Genomic DNA, 20,187 nt, shown 5'->3' on the forward strand with positions numbered 1-20,187 from the left:
ACCGTGTTGTGGATCATTTAGTAAATAACGATTTCTTTGATGATGAGCAACATGGTTTTCGAAAAGGCAAGTCCATAACTACTGCTTTAATGGATTTTACAGACACTATAATTGACGCAGTTGATAAAGGAAACAAAGTAGTTGGTATTTTTATGGACCTTACAAAAGCTTTCGACAGTATATCACACAAAATACTTTTAAATAAATTGCAAAATCTGGGTATAACAAATCGTTATATAGATTGGTTTGAATCATATCTCTCTAATAGAAGACAGTATGTTGAGATTGTGTCTGAAACAACTGGTAAAATCTTAAAACATAACTCAAAAATGATAAACATCAAACATGGAGTTCCACAAGGCTCTATTCTTGGGCCTTTGTTATTCTTGTGCTATGTGCAAGGAATGCCCTCTATATTAAAAAGCTTTAAAGGTAGCAATAGCAAGTTAGTTCTGTATGCTGACGATTCAAATTTAATAACATCATCTAAATCTTATAATGATCTTGAAATTGTGTGTAATGAACAATTAAAATGTTTTCAATCCTATTTCTCAGAAAACAGTTTATTTTTAAATCGTGGAAAAACAAATAAAATGTTCTTCTCAACAGTGCAAAATAAAGACAATCCGGAATTGTCCATATCAATAGAGCAAAGTCAAGTAGAGACAATAAAATTCACAAAATTCTTAGGTTTAATTGTGGATAACCATTTGAATTGGGATCTTCATGTTCTTCATTTAGTAAAAAAGATTTCTTCAGGATTATACGCCTTAAAAAGAATGTCATTTTTATGTAATCTAGAAACACTAAAATGTATTTATTTTGCTCATATACACTCACATCTGTCATATGGTCTAGCAATCTATGGGGGCACTAGTGCACAAAACCTAGATAAAATACTTAAACTTCAAAAAAAGGCTTTGCGAATAATGTTAAACCTGGAACCTAAAACATCTGTAAGAAACCACTTTTCACAATTAGATATACTAACTGTCTATGACCAGTATATTTTAGAATGCATTATCTCTGCCAAAAATAACATTCATAAGTATGTGTTTCGCAAAGATATACACGTATATAACACAAGAAACAGAGATCAAATAGATATACCCCGGCATAACCTCACTTTTTTCTCAAAGAAAGCAACACAAATCGGATGTAAATTTCTTAATAAATTACCATCAAATCTGAAAACTAATATACACACAAAGGGATTTAGGAAATTAGTAAGAAAATATCTCCAAGATAAAACTTGTTATTCTATAGAAGATTTCTTTTTATAGCTCTATTAATCCATCCTATAATCAAGCTTATTTGCTACCAGCAAACTAGAGCTGGTTGTAGGTATATATTTACAAAAACGATTTCAATGATAAAGAAGAAAAAATACAAATTGCAAGATCTAGTGACTGGTGAGCGAATTTAATAAATTTGTCTTTAGCCTTTTGTTATGTAGGACTAACCAAAAGAGTAAAAAATGTTTTAACTACATTCATAAATACACAGCATTAATAAAGGATTGTATTGCATAGATTTAGCAATGTATGTAAATAAAATAATGTTAAAATAAGAAACATAATGTACTTGTTAGTTCTTATTTCTGTGACTCTATTCATGTATGTATGTACAGTTTGAATAAAAAAAAAAAAAAAAAAAAAAAAAAAAAAAACACGTCTGAAGATGATATAAAAGGTACTGTACAAGTAGACGTTGGAACAAACACCGAATGATATACGCCTAGTATGTTTTGGATTTTAGTCGAGGCAGATCACTTGCGAGTTCACAACCATCAAGGTAAATAATGAATGACACTTAAAAATGCTACTTCGACTCACCAGGGATCATATTTTAAGGAAAATATGTGTAAAGGATGAGTATGACATCCTAAATATCTCAAGCAAAAGTTCCAGTCTATTAAAACCTGCGATTAAAACAAAATCTGGAAGACATGTACGCTTTCCCGTGCGATTTCAAGTTAAATCTTTAGCAGAGGAGTACTGTGAGTGCACCAAAATACTGTTTAAAACCAGCTGGACAATGGTTTATTTTGAATAATTTGTATTTGTTTGTTCTTCAACGTTTCCATAGTTACCTAACAGTTAATTCCTGACTTCTATAAATCCATCCCTATTAAATTCTATTTTATGTCAATTCTTTTAATAATTTGATCCAAAAAGGAACAAAGAAGAACTTACTTAACCCAACGATCAAGAATTGCTGGTTCCTGTTTACCATCAAAAAGCTACTGACTCCCTGAAGTTGGTGAAGTTAAAATCACAGGATTGAACTAGTGACCTTCTGATCAAAGGTGAACACTCGAGCTACCCAAGATGGATAACTATATTTCTACAGTTTTTGATCATATCAGGAATGTTTTGTCAAAAACAGCCGGGAAATCTGGATGTTCCCCGTCAGCTGGGTCGTGTGGCCGGGTCTGCGAGGGGAGGAAGCTGCCCAGCGAGGGGGTGGGGGGGAGGGGTGGCTGTGACGTCACTCCCGCTGCGGATCTCAGTGTAGCCCGTGCCGCGCCGTGTCTCACAGTGTATGTGTACAGAAGTCTTCTGGATTCAAAAATCTTTCCAAAATCACATCAGGTGAGTCAAAAACACACTCTGTAACTGTAGGAAATTTTAAAGTATTTTTACTCTGGGTAAGGCGATGTTGGTAGGACACCTGCAAAGTTTACGGGTAGAAATAATAGTGTTCCGTTAAAAAATACAAATCAAGTAGTAAGGAATAATATTTTAAATAGCCTAGTTTAGGATGTGTATTTTAAGAGATATAGAGCGTATCAGGTACTATATTAACCGGCGAAGTGAGCATGTCAACAAGTGTTTTCCGATCTGAATTCAGCAGTATTGACATCGTGAAACAATTTTCCTAAATTTTGTAAATTAATTATTAATGTAAATTAAATAAGCATAACCTATAGCATTTTGCGAGTAGGATTGGGGTTTGTTAGCAAAATTATAGCCTTAAAAATACTTGAAACGAAAAGTTCCAGGAATCTAAATAATTTTAATAACTATCCTATTTATTGGGTAAACATCGATGTGTACGAATGTTTCCACTAGTGGCAGTAATATTTTATACATTTCGTCCTCAACACAACTGTTCCCGCGACAGTTTGGACGTGTACCCTAACTACGTACTCAGTACCTAGAATGTGGTCGGGTCTGTCTGCAGTCAGTTGTGACGTCATGTATCGACCTCGGCTTCATGACGACCTCTGTGGTCGTGCTGGTGGCAACAAACTACCAATCCACCACTGTAAACTCCAACTCTATCATTGTTGATTCTAATTTTATCCTTACAAAATTCGGCTATGTCATTTTTAATTTTATTATTAAAAAAAATCTAAATTTCTGACATAACAACTGCTGATGTTAACATTTGTTAACCGTATAATTTAACCATATCACGAACTTTTGCTTCGTATTTAAAATACAACATTCTATAATTTTTCTTGTTTGCTATGTAGGCCTAAACATTTCCCCCCCCCCCCAAAAGTACTGCTTCTGCCACCGCTAAAAAGAACAAACCTTTGAACATCGCTACCTCTAGCATAGGATGCAAACTCAGATTCATAAAATGGATCATGAAAATTAATTATCTTTGAATTTTACCTAATTACTCTATTATCATCATCATATCAAAAACTGAATGGATGCACGGCTTGGCGTAGGATGTACTAAATGAATTTTAAACTTTGACCTAAGAAGACTTGGTAAAATACTGGGAAAGATCAATCGAATTGGTCGATAACGTTAGGTAAGATCGAATTAGGTTAGTTTGGTTTAGTTTTAAAACTATAAACGTTCGTATGGTATTTTATTTAGGCTTTTTAAGCGTTGGGCAACAAGTCTCAAGGGGGAAAAGGTAGAGAGACGTGATCTCAGACGACAATATTTTATAGCGGAAGGTTGATTTGTGGACCCGGGATTATATCCATTCTTTTAATGTCAGCACTTGACTTAGGTATATTCTATCTAGAGTAAAGTTTAAAAGATTACCTACCACTTCGATTGGAAGTAATGTAATGCCACAAAAGTGTTATTCTTCTAATTATTGTAATGAAGTTTTCCTCACTTCCAGGATTAAGAGTTAAAACTTTTTTTAACATTGCAATTTGAACAATCTACTTACTGCATCACTACTTTATCGATCGGTACTTGACCTTGAAATGATGGTGGATATTTATTTTAATTGCATCAGTAGGTACTTGAACTTTAAATTATGTTGGATATTATTTTACTTTGATCGGTAGGTACTTGAACTTGAAAATATGTTGGATATTCATTTCACTTGCATCGGTAGGCACTTTAAATTGAAATCATGGTGGATATTGATTTTACTTGGATCGGCAGGTACTTGAACTGGAAATGATGGTGGATATTTATTTTAATTGCATCAGTAGGTACTTGAACTTGAAATTATGTTGGATATTAATTTTACTTGGATCGGTAGGTAGTTGCACTTGAAATAATGGCTGATATTTATTTGAATTGCATCAGTAGGTACTTGAACTTGAAATTATGTTGGATATTAATTTTACTTGGATCGGTAGGTACTTGAACTTGAAATGATGGTGGATATTTATTTTAATTGCATCAGTAGGTACTTGAACTTGAAATTATGTTGGATATTAATTTTACTTGGATCGGTAGGTACTTGAACTTGAAATGATATAGGATATTCTTTCACATGGATCGGTAGGTACTTGAACTTGGAATGATTGTGGATATTTATTTTATTTGCATCGGTAGGCACTTGAACTTGAAATTATGTTGGATATTAATTTTACTTGGATCGGTAGGCACTTGAACTTGATAATATGGTGGGTATTCTCATTTAGTTTGCATCGGTAGGTACTTGAACTTGAAATGATGGTGGATATTTATTTTAATCGCATCAGTATGGTAGGTAATTGAACTTGAAATGATGAAAGTTACTGTTGAATGAACATAGTGTAATGATGAGCAATAGAACCTTAATTATAATTGTATTTGAGTAACTAAATTATAATTTTTAATAATTCAAAATTGATTTTAATTTCAAAACTACCATAAGTATATTTGAGTTTTCTTTGTTTTGACAAAATTATTAAAAGCCTAGATTCAGTTATCTCATGGGCCGCGCTAGTACAGAGGAAGTTCAGTTTCCTGTGAGGCCTCCCCACTGTTTGGGAAAGCCATGACCAATCAGAGCAATCCTTTTCAAGGATTCTCCTTATAAGGCATATTTTATTAATAAAATAATTGTAGTGGGGGATCCCATCGACGGACTCTCCTAAATGAATCTTACATGTCATTCTCACATTAGACTCTGATCTAGTAAGTAGTTCTCTCTCCAAACTCTCCAATCATTCTCTCTCTTGTTTAATTTTGAGACTTGTAAAATTTCTATCCTTTTAGAGATGAATTCACTTGCTTGAATTTAAATCTTAAGTTTTTGTAACTCAGTTTCTATTGCAATGTATTTGTCATATTTTATTTTGTGAACAATTAAAAACATGTAAGAGATTCTCGTTCTTTTCTATAAATCCTGATGTTTAGTTATCACACTATATACTCGGCCATGTCAGGCATAAAAATAGGCTACACAACAAAATGTTAAATGTAGGCTACATATTTTATGAGTCTCGCACGTCAATCAGCGTTTTTCAATTTATTTGTCGTAAAAGTTACAATGACAAGAGTACATTTGTTAATAATTTAAACCGTAATCACAGGGGTTGAGTTTATAAAGAGTTAGTAACATGTGAACACACGACTGAACATGTCGATAGCTGGAGTGTTCATAAGAAGCCAATACATCTTGTGACTCAATCCTCAAAACAGGTGTTGCTTTGCACGAATTATTTCGCCCTTCCATACTGCATTTTTGCTTCAAAAATGTACACCATAGGAATAACGTCTGAAGTTAGTTTGTAGAGTTGAATTGACCTTTCTTTTGGTTTAGAGCTTTTGAATTTGATCAGGAGTTTAAATATTGACTTTTATATGAAAACAGCAGTACAAATACCCTTTTCCCATACACTAATGTTTATTTGAATTATAAGTTATAGTTGTATAGTAAAATTTCCTGATGGACACGAGTCGTATATAATATATATGACTCGTGTCCATCAGGAAATTTTATTTTCATATTATGTTCTCCAGCTCTTCAGTCACTGTGATTGTGTGTTTCCCGTCCGGAGTACAGGTTTTCGTGGAATTATACTCGATAGTTAAGTAAAATTTTCCATGAATTTCAAGTCACCATTGCGCGTTTTTTACCATGAGGTTTTTATTAAAAATTGATAAGTAACCTATCAAAAAATTTGAATTTTTTGCGTATTTCGTACAGTAGGTGTGGTATATGTAGTAACCACGATTACTAGAAAAATACCGGTATGGATCATAAAAATAAACAAAATGACGTTGTTGGCCCGAATCCTATACTAATAGCATTGAACATATGTTTTGGCACTTCCATTTAAGCAATGTTAAATAATGTTTATTTTCGGTGGTAGTAACTAACCAGATCAATATAGCAGTCGAGGCATAGAACGACTTAGATTTAGATTTGTTGTCATGAGAGCCGAAGCCCCCTGACTGCTTACCCGGTACCTATCCTTCAGGACATACCCGGGCCCCATGATGTAGGCCGAAGCTTACGCATCAACCTTTAGCGCATCATGGGCGGATGACTTAAGGTCATCAGGCTCGCCGGCTGCCGAAGCAGACCCTTCGGAAAGAGGGTTGCCCCTCAATCCTAACCAGGGATTCCGGCTGCTTGTTTAAGCGTCACTCCACCTGGGTTCCACTAGGTCGGAACCTAGAGGTCCATAGTAGAGCGCCCCGACGCATTTAGTGCAAGCAACACTCGGGACCTATCTCATCCCTGACAGGCAGAACCCGCCATCAATAGCCAGGAGGAAGGGGACCATCAGCACGCTGACGGGGGGAACCCCAACCTCCCATTTACACCGCTGCCCGATCGAGGCCTGACCCATTGCTGGGAACCAGAGATATCCAGAGCGATAGATCCCCAGATACCCCTGGCGGGCTCGGACCCAGCACCCGATCTACTTCGTTTGCCCGTCAGACCCAACATCACTGCCAGGCCATCAGGGTTTCCCAAAAGGAGGCAGGTATAGAAGTGGGACCCACCCGGATGAACCTATCCACCAGAGGTGGCGACACCCTTGACTCAATTGAGGTTCCGGGAAGAACCCCCCACACTCAAGATAACCATACCGTCCGTGCTCAGAGACAGGGATAGGTTTGCATAAGTACCTACAAACCGTTGCCCTCACAACGGCATAGAACGACTACCATAAGGTTTTGGGTAGTTAAGGAAATTGAATTATTTGCTGACAAAAAAAAGCTTTTTCGAAAAATCAATGAGTAATGTTCCGCCAATTTAAAAAATCACCTTGATATCTTAGTACCAAGAACACAGCGTTGTGAATAATTGGTGAGGAAACTGTTCCATTACTTAAGTCACTGTGATTTTTCGCCGGAGGTGCAGTGTTGCGTGGAATCGCTAAGTAACCTGTTCCACGACTTGAATCGAACCTCGACTGCGTACTTAGTACTCCGAGTAGAGCGTTGTGTGAAATCTGTGATTAAACTGTTCCACCACTTAAGTCACTGTGATTTTTCGCCGGAAGTACAGTGTTGCGTAGAACCGCTAAGTAACATGTTCCACGACTTAAATCCCCTTGACTGCGTACTTAGTACTCCGAAAAGTGCGTTGTGTGAAATCGGTGATAAACTGTTCCACCACTTAAGTCACTGTGATTTCGCCGGAAGTACAGTGTTGTGTGGAATCGCTAAGTAACCTGTTCCACGACTTAAATCACCTCGACTGCGTTAGTACTCCGAGTAGAGCGTTGTGTGAAATCGGTGATTAAACTGTTCCACCAATTAAGTCACTGTGATTTTTCGCCGGAACCACAGCATTGGGTGGATTCGCTAAGTAACCGGTTCCACTTTAAAATCACTGTTTAGCACCAAGAGTGTGTTGAGTAATTGCTAAGTGACCTGTTCCACAATTTACAGTCACAGTGATCGAGTTCTATATTTAGTGGTACAGTTGTGTAAAATAAGTAACATTTTCCATCCAGTCACTGCGATTTGCGTGTCTGCAACGTTGCGTGGAATCAATAAGTAACCTGTTCCATGGAAGCAACTCAAAGCAATCCGGCAAATTGGCTTCTCATTGTCTTAATAGTGTAACAAAACTTGGCATCCATTAGTAACTTAGCTTGTGTAAGCTGTTACTTGTTGAAGCAAACGTGACTTGTTTACTGAATACAGATGACTTGAGGTAGAAAAATATTGTCAGTTGGATATTCTACTTTAGTACACGTTGGAAAACATATGCTTTATCGTTACTGTTCACATTATAAATTGTTGGATTGAATGGATATTGCACTGGATTTATTTTGCCTAGAAAAAAGTGTTGGACCCTGTTGAACTGCCCAATTTGCGCACGGACCTCCTCTTATTTTCTTAACTGTGTGAAATCAATTCCCTATGAAAATAAAATTAGGTTTCCTGATTCAGGTGAGAAAACGAGTGTTTAATGTGTAAAGTCTTGACCAAATTTGATCAAAATATGTTCATAAACAAGCCAAACTACAGTTTACTTTATTCTCCATAAAAATAGCATAACAATTTTAAATGCACAGTTTTTCCATTACCTTTTATCATGCTTCAATATGCAAAGTCGTTTGTTTTTAAGTTTGTGTTTTTTTTTGTTAAGTGTTGTTTTATACATGATGGCTATTAAGAAATTGGGCCTTTTTAAAGGGAAAACATTTGGGAAAACAATAATTATTGAATAATACTGTAAACCACATAACATCCGTCTAATCTTGCTGGTTCGCGAACTCATTAGGTTAAATCAAGCTCCACACATTCATGCAAAATTCCATAAAAATCAGAAAAAAATTATTTGAGCTATCGTTTTTTCAGACACACACACATTGGCCTCAAAACAAAAACGTAAATTGGTTCCAAGTCTAGGTTATACCACGAGGCCCATGGTAATAGCCATAACATAATATATGATACGTCTATTCCCATATTATAAGAAAACTAATAAGTACATGGGAAATTTTCTCAAACAAATTAAAACATGAAAGCCAGGGTCGCTGTAATGACTTCACTCAACTGATGATGTAGTCCACACTCGGGATTTTATAGTCTGTGCTCTAACTCCACTTCGGAATATAGGTCAAACGAGACGTGGGTTGGTTATTGAGAAGTTCTTACGATGAAAAATAAGATATTTCTGCAGCATGGTGATAAATATGTTGGTGTTTCCCGCATATCTTACAGTAGCTGTGAGGTTCGACTGGCTGGCATGAAGCCAAGCGACACTGCGATGAAAATGTATCCCTCAAGTTAGTGGAAAATCCCTCTTAACTCCACGGTTTAACATAAAAAAATATCCCTCAAGTTAGTGGAAAATCCCTCATAACCCCACGGTTTAACATAGAATAATGTATCCCTCAAGTTAGTGGAAAATCCCTCATAACCCCTTACGGTTTAACATACAAAAATGTATCCTTCAAGTTAGTGGAAAATCCCTCTTGACCCCACGGTTTAACATAAAAACTGTATCCCTCAAGCTAGTGAAAAATCCCTCATAAACCCACGGTTTAACATAAACATGTATCACTCAAGACATCTTAACCCCACGGTTTAACATAAAAAATGTATCCATAAAGTTGGTGGAAAATCCCTTTTGACCCCACGGTTTAACATAAAATCCCTCAAGTTGATAGAAAATCTCTCATGACCCCACGGTTTAACATAAAAAATGTATCCTTTGAAGTTAGTGGAAAATCCCTCTTGACCCCATGGTTTAACATAAAATGTATCCCTCAAGTTAGTAGAAAATCCCTCTAGACCCCACGGTTTAACATAAAAAATGTATCACTCAAGCCATCTTAGCCCCACGGTTTAACATAAAAAAATGTATCCTTCAAGTTAGTAGAAAATCCCTTCTAACCCCACGGTTTAACATAAAAAATGTACCCTTCAAGTTAGTGGAAAATCCCTCTTAACCCCACGGTTTAACGTAAAAATGTATTCCTCAAGTTAGTGGAAAATCCCTCATAACCCCACGGTTTAACATAAAAAATATATCCCTCAAGTTAGTGGTAAATCCCTCATAACCACACAATATAACATACAAATTTATCCCTCAAATTTGTGGAAAATCCCTCTCAACCCCATGGTTTAACATAAAAAATGTATCCATCATGGTAGTGGAAGATCCCTCTTAACCCCACGGTTTAACATAAAAAATGTATCCCTCAAGTTAGTGGAAAATCCCTTCAAACCCCATGGTTTAACATAAAAAAATGTATCCCTGAAGTTAGTGGAAAATCCCTCTTGACCCCACGGTTTAAGGTAAAAAATATATCCTTTAAGTTAGTGGAAAATCCCACTTAATGGTTTAACATAAAAAATGTATCCCTCAAGTTAGTGGAAAATATTTCTTTGCACCACGGTTTAACATAAACAATTTTATCCCTAAAGTTAATGGGAAATCCCTCTTGACCCCACGGGTTAACATCAAAAATATATCCCTCAAGTTAGTGGAAAATCTTTCTTTGCACCACGGTTTAACATAAAATAATGTATCCCTCAAGTTAGGGGAAAATCCCTCTTGACCCCACGGTTTAACATAAAACAATGTATCCCTCAAGTTAGTGGGAAATCCCTCTTGACCCCACGGTTTAAAATAAAAAATGTATCCCTCAAGTTGGTGGAAAATCCCTCTTAACCCCATGGTTTAACATAAAATCATAAAAAAAAACTCGTTTTACAAGGCTACAAGGATTATGATCTGTGATCTATATTATAGATCGTGGTATGCTGTCTTCCATAATAATTGGTATCTTAATCAAAATTTATATAAACTTGTCAATGACAGTATTAAATATACCAGCTTATTAATTTTATCCAAGAAAATTATTTTAAACTAGCCTATTCAATTCAGTTCTTAGGATTGAAAAGATTCACTTAACAGTATTGTTTACTTACTTTATCATTTTTTGTTACTTTACAGTACAAGTAAGGACCAATGAGGTTCGAGAGAAAATAAGTAAAATTGTAATACAGTACTTTGAACGTCAACTTATCAGCTGTTAAGACCAATTTAATTGATTATACAATGAGTGAGTGGTTGGGGAAATGAATCTTCACATCGTAATCAGTGGTTATGAGAGGTTATAAACGAAAACATAACCTCTCTTAGACGTTATAAGTAGGGACTGATAGTAATAATAAAAAAAAACAAAAAAAAAAAACTGTTGTAGGTGTGAGTAGAGTACGCTACGCAGCTCGCTTAATTAGCCTTTAAGGCACTCGTAGAAGCTTTAAAGACACTCTCCAAGGCTTGTACCTTAAATTTTCTTTTCCTTACACGATCGTTGCGTAAACTACTATAACAATATTGATAACCTATCTATCATTCCATTTGGAAACATGTAATAATTTAGCCAATGGATAGGTGAAAAACTAATGACCAAATACACGAAAACTCTTAGTGATTAAAGTACTTAACTTTCATAATCTAACTTTATAACTTTCATAAACATTTGTAATATTTAGTGACGAATGTTAGTTCGCTAAATGTTAAAGAGCGAGAGAATCTAAAGACGCTGCCATTTGGCGAGTGTCTCCTTACCTGTTGAAGTCAAGTTCTTTGAGTCTTCTGTCAAAGTAATGCTGAACATCTGCTTCGTCCGGGAATAATGTCCTTTTCAGAATGCTGCTTTGTACAGTTTAACGGTGAAATGTATTAAGTTAATTAATGTGTGTACTTTTTAATGATACATAAAATTTATCGTTTTTTGTCATTGCATACAAAATGGTTCAAATGGCGAATTTTCCATATGAGGAAGATGCTATTACCGTAGGTCTCATGGTAAGACCAGGGACCGATCTACCTTTTTGTTTTGATGTCCCAGAGAATTAAATGTTTTCTACGCCGATGGATTTTTTTACGTTTTGAAAGGGAACAGTTATAACCATGGTCTGTTACTATCCAACGACAATCTTTGTTAAAGAGTTACGTATATAAAACCCTTAAATTCCTTATATGATTATATTATACATATAGGCCTATGTTACTTTAACTTTTTTGAGAAAAAGTGAGTATAAAGCCTAAATCTGTATTCCAAATTGTTATTTTATCGCTACCGAATACTTTAAAAATTAAATGAAGAATAAATAAAATGTGCCATTTGAACATTTAAGCATGAAAGTTTGACTCTATGTTTTGCATAAACGTTTTATCAATAAAATTCCTCTCATCCAAGGTAAACCCGATAATGATTTGGAAAAAAAGAAGCATAACGAATGTTTTCGTCGTTAAACCAGCAATTGTATAATGAGTTCTAAAATCAGTTTATCTCTTTCGTAAATCATTATTTGACCAACGCAGTAGAGATCTATTAGTTTGGTCAGATAAAATAATTGATTAACGCTGAACATTGGGAGTTTATATTGATCGGATAGTGAGCGATGCAGCCTTGAATATACGTAAACTGTTTATACGTCCCCGTTTATACATTGTGATTAATTACACTACGCTTTCAGTACAAGATTCAATTATGTTTTGACGTATGCGCTATACAGAGTGTTCATTTGGAAACTTTCTATATCTGTTGTGTTGCTTTTAACGATTGTTCGTTCTCTTTTCTTCCTAATTTGGACATGCCGAATCGAATAAAACTATTTTAAATTTAAGAAATGTCCGAAAGGGCTCAATTTGAGGAGTAGGGGTGCTTTTTGAGAAATTTTTCAAATGTAAACATGGGATGTGTGATACATCAATTTAAAGGTCTAATCACCCCGATCATTTTGGTGCAAAAAATGTAATTATCTTTAACCGTATTTACAGGGTGGGTATAAAAGTAAAAAAGATTTTGAAGTTAGGCCTAAGTACCGTATTAACTTTGAACGGAACAGTGCCTAATTCCGTTCCAAGCTTATTCATGAGCTAGGTGTTGTTGCATCAGTTGGATAAAATCCATTGGTGATTGGCAGAATTTGAACCGGGAACTTTGTAATGCACAATGGTACACAAAATATGCTTACTTTACAACATATACACAAAAAATACAGAAAATTTTGAAGTTTTTCGCCCCTCCTAGAGTTAGCACAGGGTGCTAGAGGTTGAAAACCCAGGGTATACATCCCAGAGTACCCCAAGAAAACATGTAAAAATTCCATTAAGTTCGGAATACTTTCCAGCTACCCCCAATATTTTTCATTATATCGATCAGACTATTCAGTAACTATTACCATTGACTATATACAATGGTATTACTACAACTGTACACAACTGTTAAGGCGCTCAGAGAAGTGCTTCAAAGGACTCAAGTATCGTTACCGTGGCAAGCAGCCAATACACGAGCAAGGGACTTGGACGGAGAACAGTATTTGAATGTATTAACTACACACACATCTACAGCATCTTGGGAACAACATCGAGATGAATGTGAGAGTTTATACATATAGAATGTTGTTTTATCACTAATAATTCACAATTAATTAACTAAACGTTAGTAATTGTGTTAGTGTTTTAATTCTTTATGTGTTTGTAGATAGTAACTGTCGTGCTTTAATTTGTGGCTTTCGCTATATTGTAGTGAATTTTCCTTTGAAATATAACACTGAATAAGCAGAATGTTATTGCAACTGCAACCGAGATACTAGTAATTTACTTAGGTTCTCGTTGGCTTTGAGGTTGTATTATGTTGGGGTGGTCAGTTATTTTTGTAACGTATTTAAATATTTTCAAATTGTTTGTCAAATTTGGCCAGTGACTACGTAGGAAGAAAATGTTCATTGAATAGTAATATCTTTTACACATTACCTCAGATTACATCTCGAGGATCACAGAATTATTTTATAGCTAATAGGCATTGGTGACTAGTGGGATTCGAACCCGGGACCTGGACCACTAGACCAGCCTCCCTAGACTCTAAAAGTCTGTCTCTGAATTGTATCGTATTATATTGTAATGTATGATAAAGTATTTAGGATATCTTAGTGTTGTGGGTCTATTGATTTGTTTGTGTTTTTTAGCATGTAGATGACATTTCAAAGAGTTTGTGAGGTTAAATTTGTCTCAGTTGTGATGGTCATTAGGTTTTGTAAGAAGTCAAGAAGAGGATATATTTTTAGTCCGTTTCAATCCTTAATTTCTGGAGATAATTTTCTAAAGTGGGTTTCTCCGAACATATTCGGATATTTAACTCTTGAGAGAAGCCTGATCTAGGTGGCACATGTTGACGGAAGGAATTGTTTAGTGGAATTTCTATAGGTTTAGAATCTTGAAGAACCGTCAGTCTTTTACCTTCTGACTTGCCTCTAACAATTGAATTTGAATTAGTTTTATTTCAAATTCAAATAGATGTAATAGAAGAACTAGTAATAGTATGAATTTGGCAGATTTTGAATAAAATTAAACACACAAATATGTTTACAAATCAGCATACTAAATATCGTTCAAGTAATAGTCCTAATGCGAATTAATAGCGTCCGAAAAGTAATATGAAAGAGATTCCCGTTATATTTATTTGCAATTCATAGTTTTACATCCGTTCACATAATGGAAACGCGCAAAGATGAAAGCAAAACACCCAATGTAAAGTGCCGTTGGCTCACTCTCAAAATCAGTCAAAGGGTGAAAAGCAGGCTTGTATTTAATCCACGTTTTCGTCGTCGAGGCTATCACGTTTGACTATAACTGTGTCATGAAGTGTTATACTGTTACCATGTTTAAGTTTTGTCAGGTTATAAATTGAAAAAAAAAAACATTACAATTGATCCACCAATGCAATGCGCTGCAAAATGTTCATTTATAAACCTTCATTTTAACCATTACAAACTCAAAGGACAACTTGTAGATAGACAGCACATTTGTATCGCCAACACACAACAAACGTTTACTTAATAACCAAAATATTATACTTTAATCCAATGTGAAATGCTGCCCATACACGGGTAGGTATTTTAAGCCAAGTATAAATGGAGATGAGTTTAGGATGAGTGGTGATCTTCTAGTCTTGTTAGTGACTACGGCCGACATGTTCCTTAGACACAGCTGTTGAAAACAGCCAATGGCATCTAAGGGACCTACAGTTTTTGTGGAATCCGAACCACATGTTTGCCTTGTAATTAACAAATTGGTCTAATTATCAGGATAGTACTGCGGATAGTAGTACTCAGTAGTGTGGACGTTAATCCACACCAGGGAGTATCGCATCCACAGTGCATGCCTATAAATATCCACAATTCGTGATCTTCTAGTAGTTGGATTACAGGACGACGCCACCAGTCATAAAAATACAAAAGTGTAAAATTAAAAAATAAAACACTAAGGCATTCAACTGTGTTCTTTTGAATAACAAACAAGATGATCCATGAAAACCTCACAATCCATAGCTAATTGAAACCCATTGAACACCATATGGTTCTCAATATACTATAATTTGGCCGAGTTATTAAGCACAGAATGAAAAACAGTGGCACGCATAGCATTGATTTGAAGTATTATGAAGTCCTGACATGTGCTGGAATATCGCCAGCTGTTTAATTGCAGCATAAATCAAACGCCATGTTTGCGCTACAAGTATCGTCTGCGTCGACAATTCCCATAATGTCACGTGACCGTCAGATTAGCATATTTCAACATGTATCCGCATTGTAGTGGGTGTAACACAGTTTTGTTTTGTCTGGCGATTATTTGAAATAATAGCTATCACCATTGACTATTGGATAATAATAATAATCAAAGCTATCTCATGGCTTTAAAATTAAATTTGGCCACACGATGATTTTATTAATCAGCTCTATCATAGTTTTTTGTCTTAAGACGTTAGGCATGAGCCCGGGTTTGTTTTTCACACTACTTCAGGTTAGACATAGGGGTTGCGGCATTAACACTTAGATAAAATCCAATGGTGATTTGGCGGGATTTGAACCCGGGACCTGAGGCACCGAAGTCCCGCGCTCTAACCACTAGACCAGCTCACTACCCCCTCCTAGCTCCATCATAGTGCTAAGCAGTAATTTTATAAAAAAACTACATCAGCAGTATTTTATGAAAAGTATCATTTGGGAGACACATACTTTCTCCTATTGCCAACAACCCAATGGGTAGGTGGGAGTTTCACAGTTTCTATTGTGTTTATGAATATAATGAAAGAAATTGCTATAACATTTGAATCGTCATTTTACAGCATCGGAGGTTTACCATTTTATACAGAGTTTAAAGGACCATAACATACTAAATAATCATAACCATTCTTAATCTTTGAGATAGGCATGGTTAGTGTAACTTTTAAAACTCACTGTCGGGGAAATGAAACTAAGCTTTTGGATTATAAAACTGGCTAAAGCTCTAAATTGGAATTAAATGTGTAAATATCAGTCGTGTATTTATAGTCGATTACAAAATTTAAAATGCGAAAGTGATTTATTTTAAGGTAGCTGACCTTGAAAAATTGAATATAATTTTATGTAACACTCATGTCATCTGATTTAGTTGGGTTTAAGATAGCCCCAAATTTAGAGGCTCCAAAGATGAGTTTTAGTAATGCATTGCAAACTGTTAATGTACAGAATAATTTGCATGGTTATTAATTTTTATCTTTGCATGTTATATGCTTTAACACTGGACTATTTTATATTAAAATTGACCATGGACACATTGTCGAATAGCTATAGCTTATTATTTAAGCGAGTATTAAAGCGCGAGACCTCGCTCCCCAAGGCCACGGGTTCAAATCCGCCTAGTGACCAATGGATTTTATCCAAGTGATGCCACAACCCCTAAGCCAGAAGCAATGTCAAATGCGATCCTAGACTCGAAACTATCGTTTCATGACAAAAAATTGATCCAGTAGGTGATCACTCGCTGTCTGCTGGGAGGAACATCCATAAAGTTTGTCCTGGCGAAGTTATCACTTCTACATAAATACCAATCGCGAAACAAATCGTGGTCAATAAACATGTATGTCACATCGGAGGTGTATCTATCAATTTTGTCGTATCTATGTTGATAATATCTCACAGTTGGTTACTTTTGTTGGATTGTTTTCAATGTAGTATTTGTTACAAAACGGTATTCAAACATATAAAAAAGTCATAATGTATATAACTTGTGTTTCTGGTTTATCTTTAACCATTAAAACCGTTAATCATAAACTGATCATTATTGGTTTCAAATTAGTTTTACTCATAAGTATAAATAAGGATTTATTGACAGTGGTTTTCCTAAATATTGTATTTTAAGTATTTCCAAGAAAAGTTTTAATTTTATACAACAATTCCTCAAAATTTTGGTTGCAGGCTTTTAGCTCAATGACTAATCATTTTTAAATTAAATAGTAAATAAAACATTAAAAACGAATTTATTCTTAAATGCTAAAGTACTAAACTACATTGTGGTTTCGCAAAAGTTTGAATCAACAAAAGTGAGTGAGAAATTAAAGAGAAGTTTGTTCGTAAAATATTTGTAAAAGTATTTTATTTGAACGAAATTCCAGTTGTATATAAGCAAATCAGTGTTTTATCAGATCATCATTAACACTTAACAAAATAATTGTTCAGTGCACTTCTAGAAATACTGTACGATCCCAATAACTTTGGTTTAATGGATTTAGCAACGTTCGTTTTTGGTAAAAAGCTGGCTATCTTTTTTAAATAAAATTCTTAACCTATACTTCATTAATCATTGTAGACAGGACCCTCTTTACCCAAGGTAAACGATTCTATGTAAAAAATATATTGAGTTACAGAAAGTATTGCAGCGAAAACACGTTTGAGTACGGTGTCCAAGAAACATCGGCTTGCTTTATAACTTCATTTTGTTAAGTTGTTTTTACTTTATCTACTCTAGCAATGTCTCTGGCAGCTCTAGCATCTTATTTACGTTGGCAATCATACACTTTTAACATCAAAATATTAACTAAACAGCATATTAAACATACCTGATATATTGATCGTCATTATGTAGGATCGGATAAGGAGAATTGCAAGGAATGTACCCGGCAAAGTTTTGAGTACTGATGTACTTTACGTATGGACAATTTTACTGCATTTAAATGATTACCAAGCAAAATATTTTTTTGTAAAGTAGTGTTTTCCATTTTTCACTATATCCCCAGCAGTAAAACTCAACCCAAAATGATTGAGCAACATTTACTTGATATCGATGCACTTAAAATCGTTCTTAGGTGAAACGCACACTAACACAAGCAGATCAATCTGCTACAAACTGTTTGAAGTGTCAAAATTTGATTATTTTACAAAACAGAAAACCAACAATGTGTCTGATTGAATTTGTAAATAAACATTCACCTACAAAATACAATAAAAAGTTATATTCGGACTTTCGAAGAATGCGTGGCAGACGTTTAAGAGCCAAGAAAAGTCTAAGATTTCCATGTAAAGCTAGAGTCTCGTTACTTGCAAGTCGATAACTGTTTTAACCTGGGGGGGGGGGTAAAACAGAGGGGGGCTCTTACCCCCCCCCCCTTCACCTGTCATCCAGCAGCACGGTTACTATTGAGTCTTACGTATCCATTCATTGGGGCTCAACATCATTAGTGTCGCACGTGTAAAGAAAATCTCAAAATGCCTTTTTGGGAAATCAACCGTGTTCTTGTCCAATCTCTTCAGCTTGTATGTTTTAGTTGTGGAAATTCGGGAGTAGTTGCTGTGTTGTGTAACGAGTTAAGTCAATTTTTTATTCATTTTTTTTTAGGTAGGCTTTCTTGAATGGGAAAAACTTCTCTATGAGAAGGGGTGTTGATTTGTGAAAATTGGAGTAACTGTCTTAAAGAAACTCTTAAGACTGATCCTGCATTGAATTAAAGTTGGTAAAAAAATTACTTAAAGTACACGTTTTTAGGTAAAGCTATTTAATCCTAAGCACTTATCTTTACCTAGTCAATGTTTGTTGGAGTTAAGATACTAGGGTGAATTGAGCCTGCATTTCAAACACTTAGACAATTCTTTGAAGTTCATTGTTGGTGATGGGGTGGTGAGTTAATGTTGTTCAAAGGTTGAGGTTTGGATTGGTTCATTGGTGGAGTCATTGCGAAATGTGCGAATTAGTGTTCCATTGTGTGAGCTGTTTACCTTACACCTTTTATAGCCTATAGTATTTTGTGATTGGTTATTATTTGCATGTCGTATCATGACTTGACTGCTAAACTGTGCATCTTTTGACTTCTACTCTCTGAAGTGTATCCCAACTTAGGTTGGGCGTTTGTGTATTGTTAGTTGTAATGTGTTTAGTTTTTTCACCTGAGGACGGGATCAGATTCCAGATCCCGAAACGTTGGGTATTGTTTTTTACCTTCGTGATGGAAAATGTCCGCAATAAACCTTTGAAGAACTTAGACAATATTTCCATTATTAGATAATATTTCAGCAAAAAATCCATCAGTTTCATATTATGTTTGCCAAAATTATTTTCGATCTAATGTGGATTAGGTTTTTTTCTTTTATGCAAAGGCGTTTGGATAAAATATTAGGCATTTGTCAGTTAATTTTCCGTATTATATCTTAAAAAAGAATAATTACTTATGTGGGTTTAAACTTAAATAAACATTTTCAATAATTTAGAATGGTTATGAACAAAACGCTGCAGTTGAACTATTTTCATATATACTACGAGTATTGAATATCATGAAATCCTTCCTAGATGCCTCGAGTGGTTATCGTTTGCAGGCTATAAGTATAAGGGACGAGAGCCATAAAACCATATTCATAGTATATATAAGAAAATGGAATTGTGGGTTTAAAAGAAATGTCTCCTCGAGTCTGAATTCTCTATTCAACTGCTTATTTTTATAAAGTAAAGATTCATGCTTGGTTAGTAAGAGGAGGTATAGTAAATACCCTTGTTGTGAATATTTCTAATGGCTTTCTAAAAAAAATGTGTGGTTATTAATAAATTCAAAATCAAGTGTACGCACACCGCTGGATTTACTCAAATAAATACTCCCAGACAAAAATTCCTAATTATTGTAAATTATAACTACAAATTACAAAATTTATTTCATTTCAACGTTTCTTTGTTTTAGATACAATTTTTTACTGTTGGATAGCACAATCCAATAAATATTACTTAAGTTCTAGAGGTACAGATTTGATC

The 20,187-nt window shown here is 35.0% G+C and overlaps 1 protein-coding gene across 1 annotated transcript in view; it reads left to right on the top strand.

Annotated features, from left to right (window-relative positions):
- Window positions 1-2,548: 2,548 nt before the first annotated feature.
- Window positions 2,549-20,187, top strand: part of LOC128996508 (sodium channel protein 60E-like) — a 317,588-nt gene continuing 299,949 nt past the window's right edge. Inside the window, exon 1 of the mRNA XM_054421885.1 lies at window positions 2,549-2,594. The gene's annotated coding sequence lies outside the window, so the exon portion shown is untranslated. The remainder of the gene's footprint in view (window positions 2,595-20,187) is intronic.

The sequence above is a fragment of the Macrosteles quadrilineatus genome, unplaced genomic scaffold (assembly GCF_028750875.1).
Source record: "Macrosteles quadrilineatus isolate MER2022 unplaced genomic scaffold, UCM_ALF_1.0 Scaffold_6__1_contigs__length_79288215, whole genome shotgun sequence".
NCBI lineage: Eukaryota > Metazoa > Arthropoda > Insecta > Hemiptera > Cicadellidae > Macrosteles > Macrosteles quadrilineatus.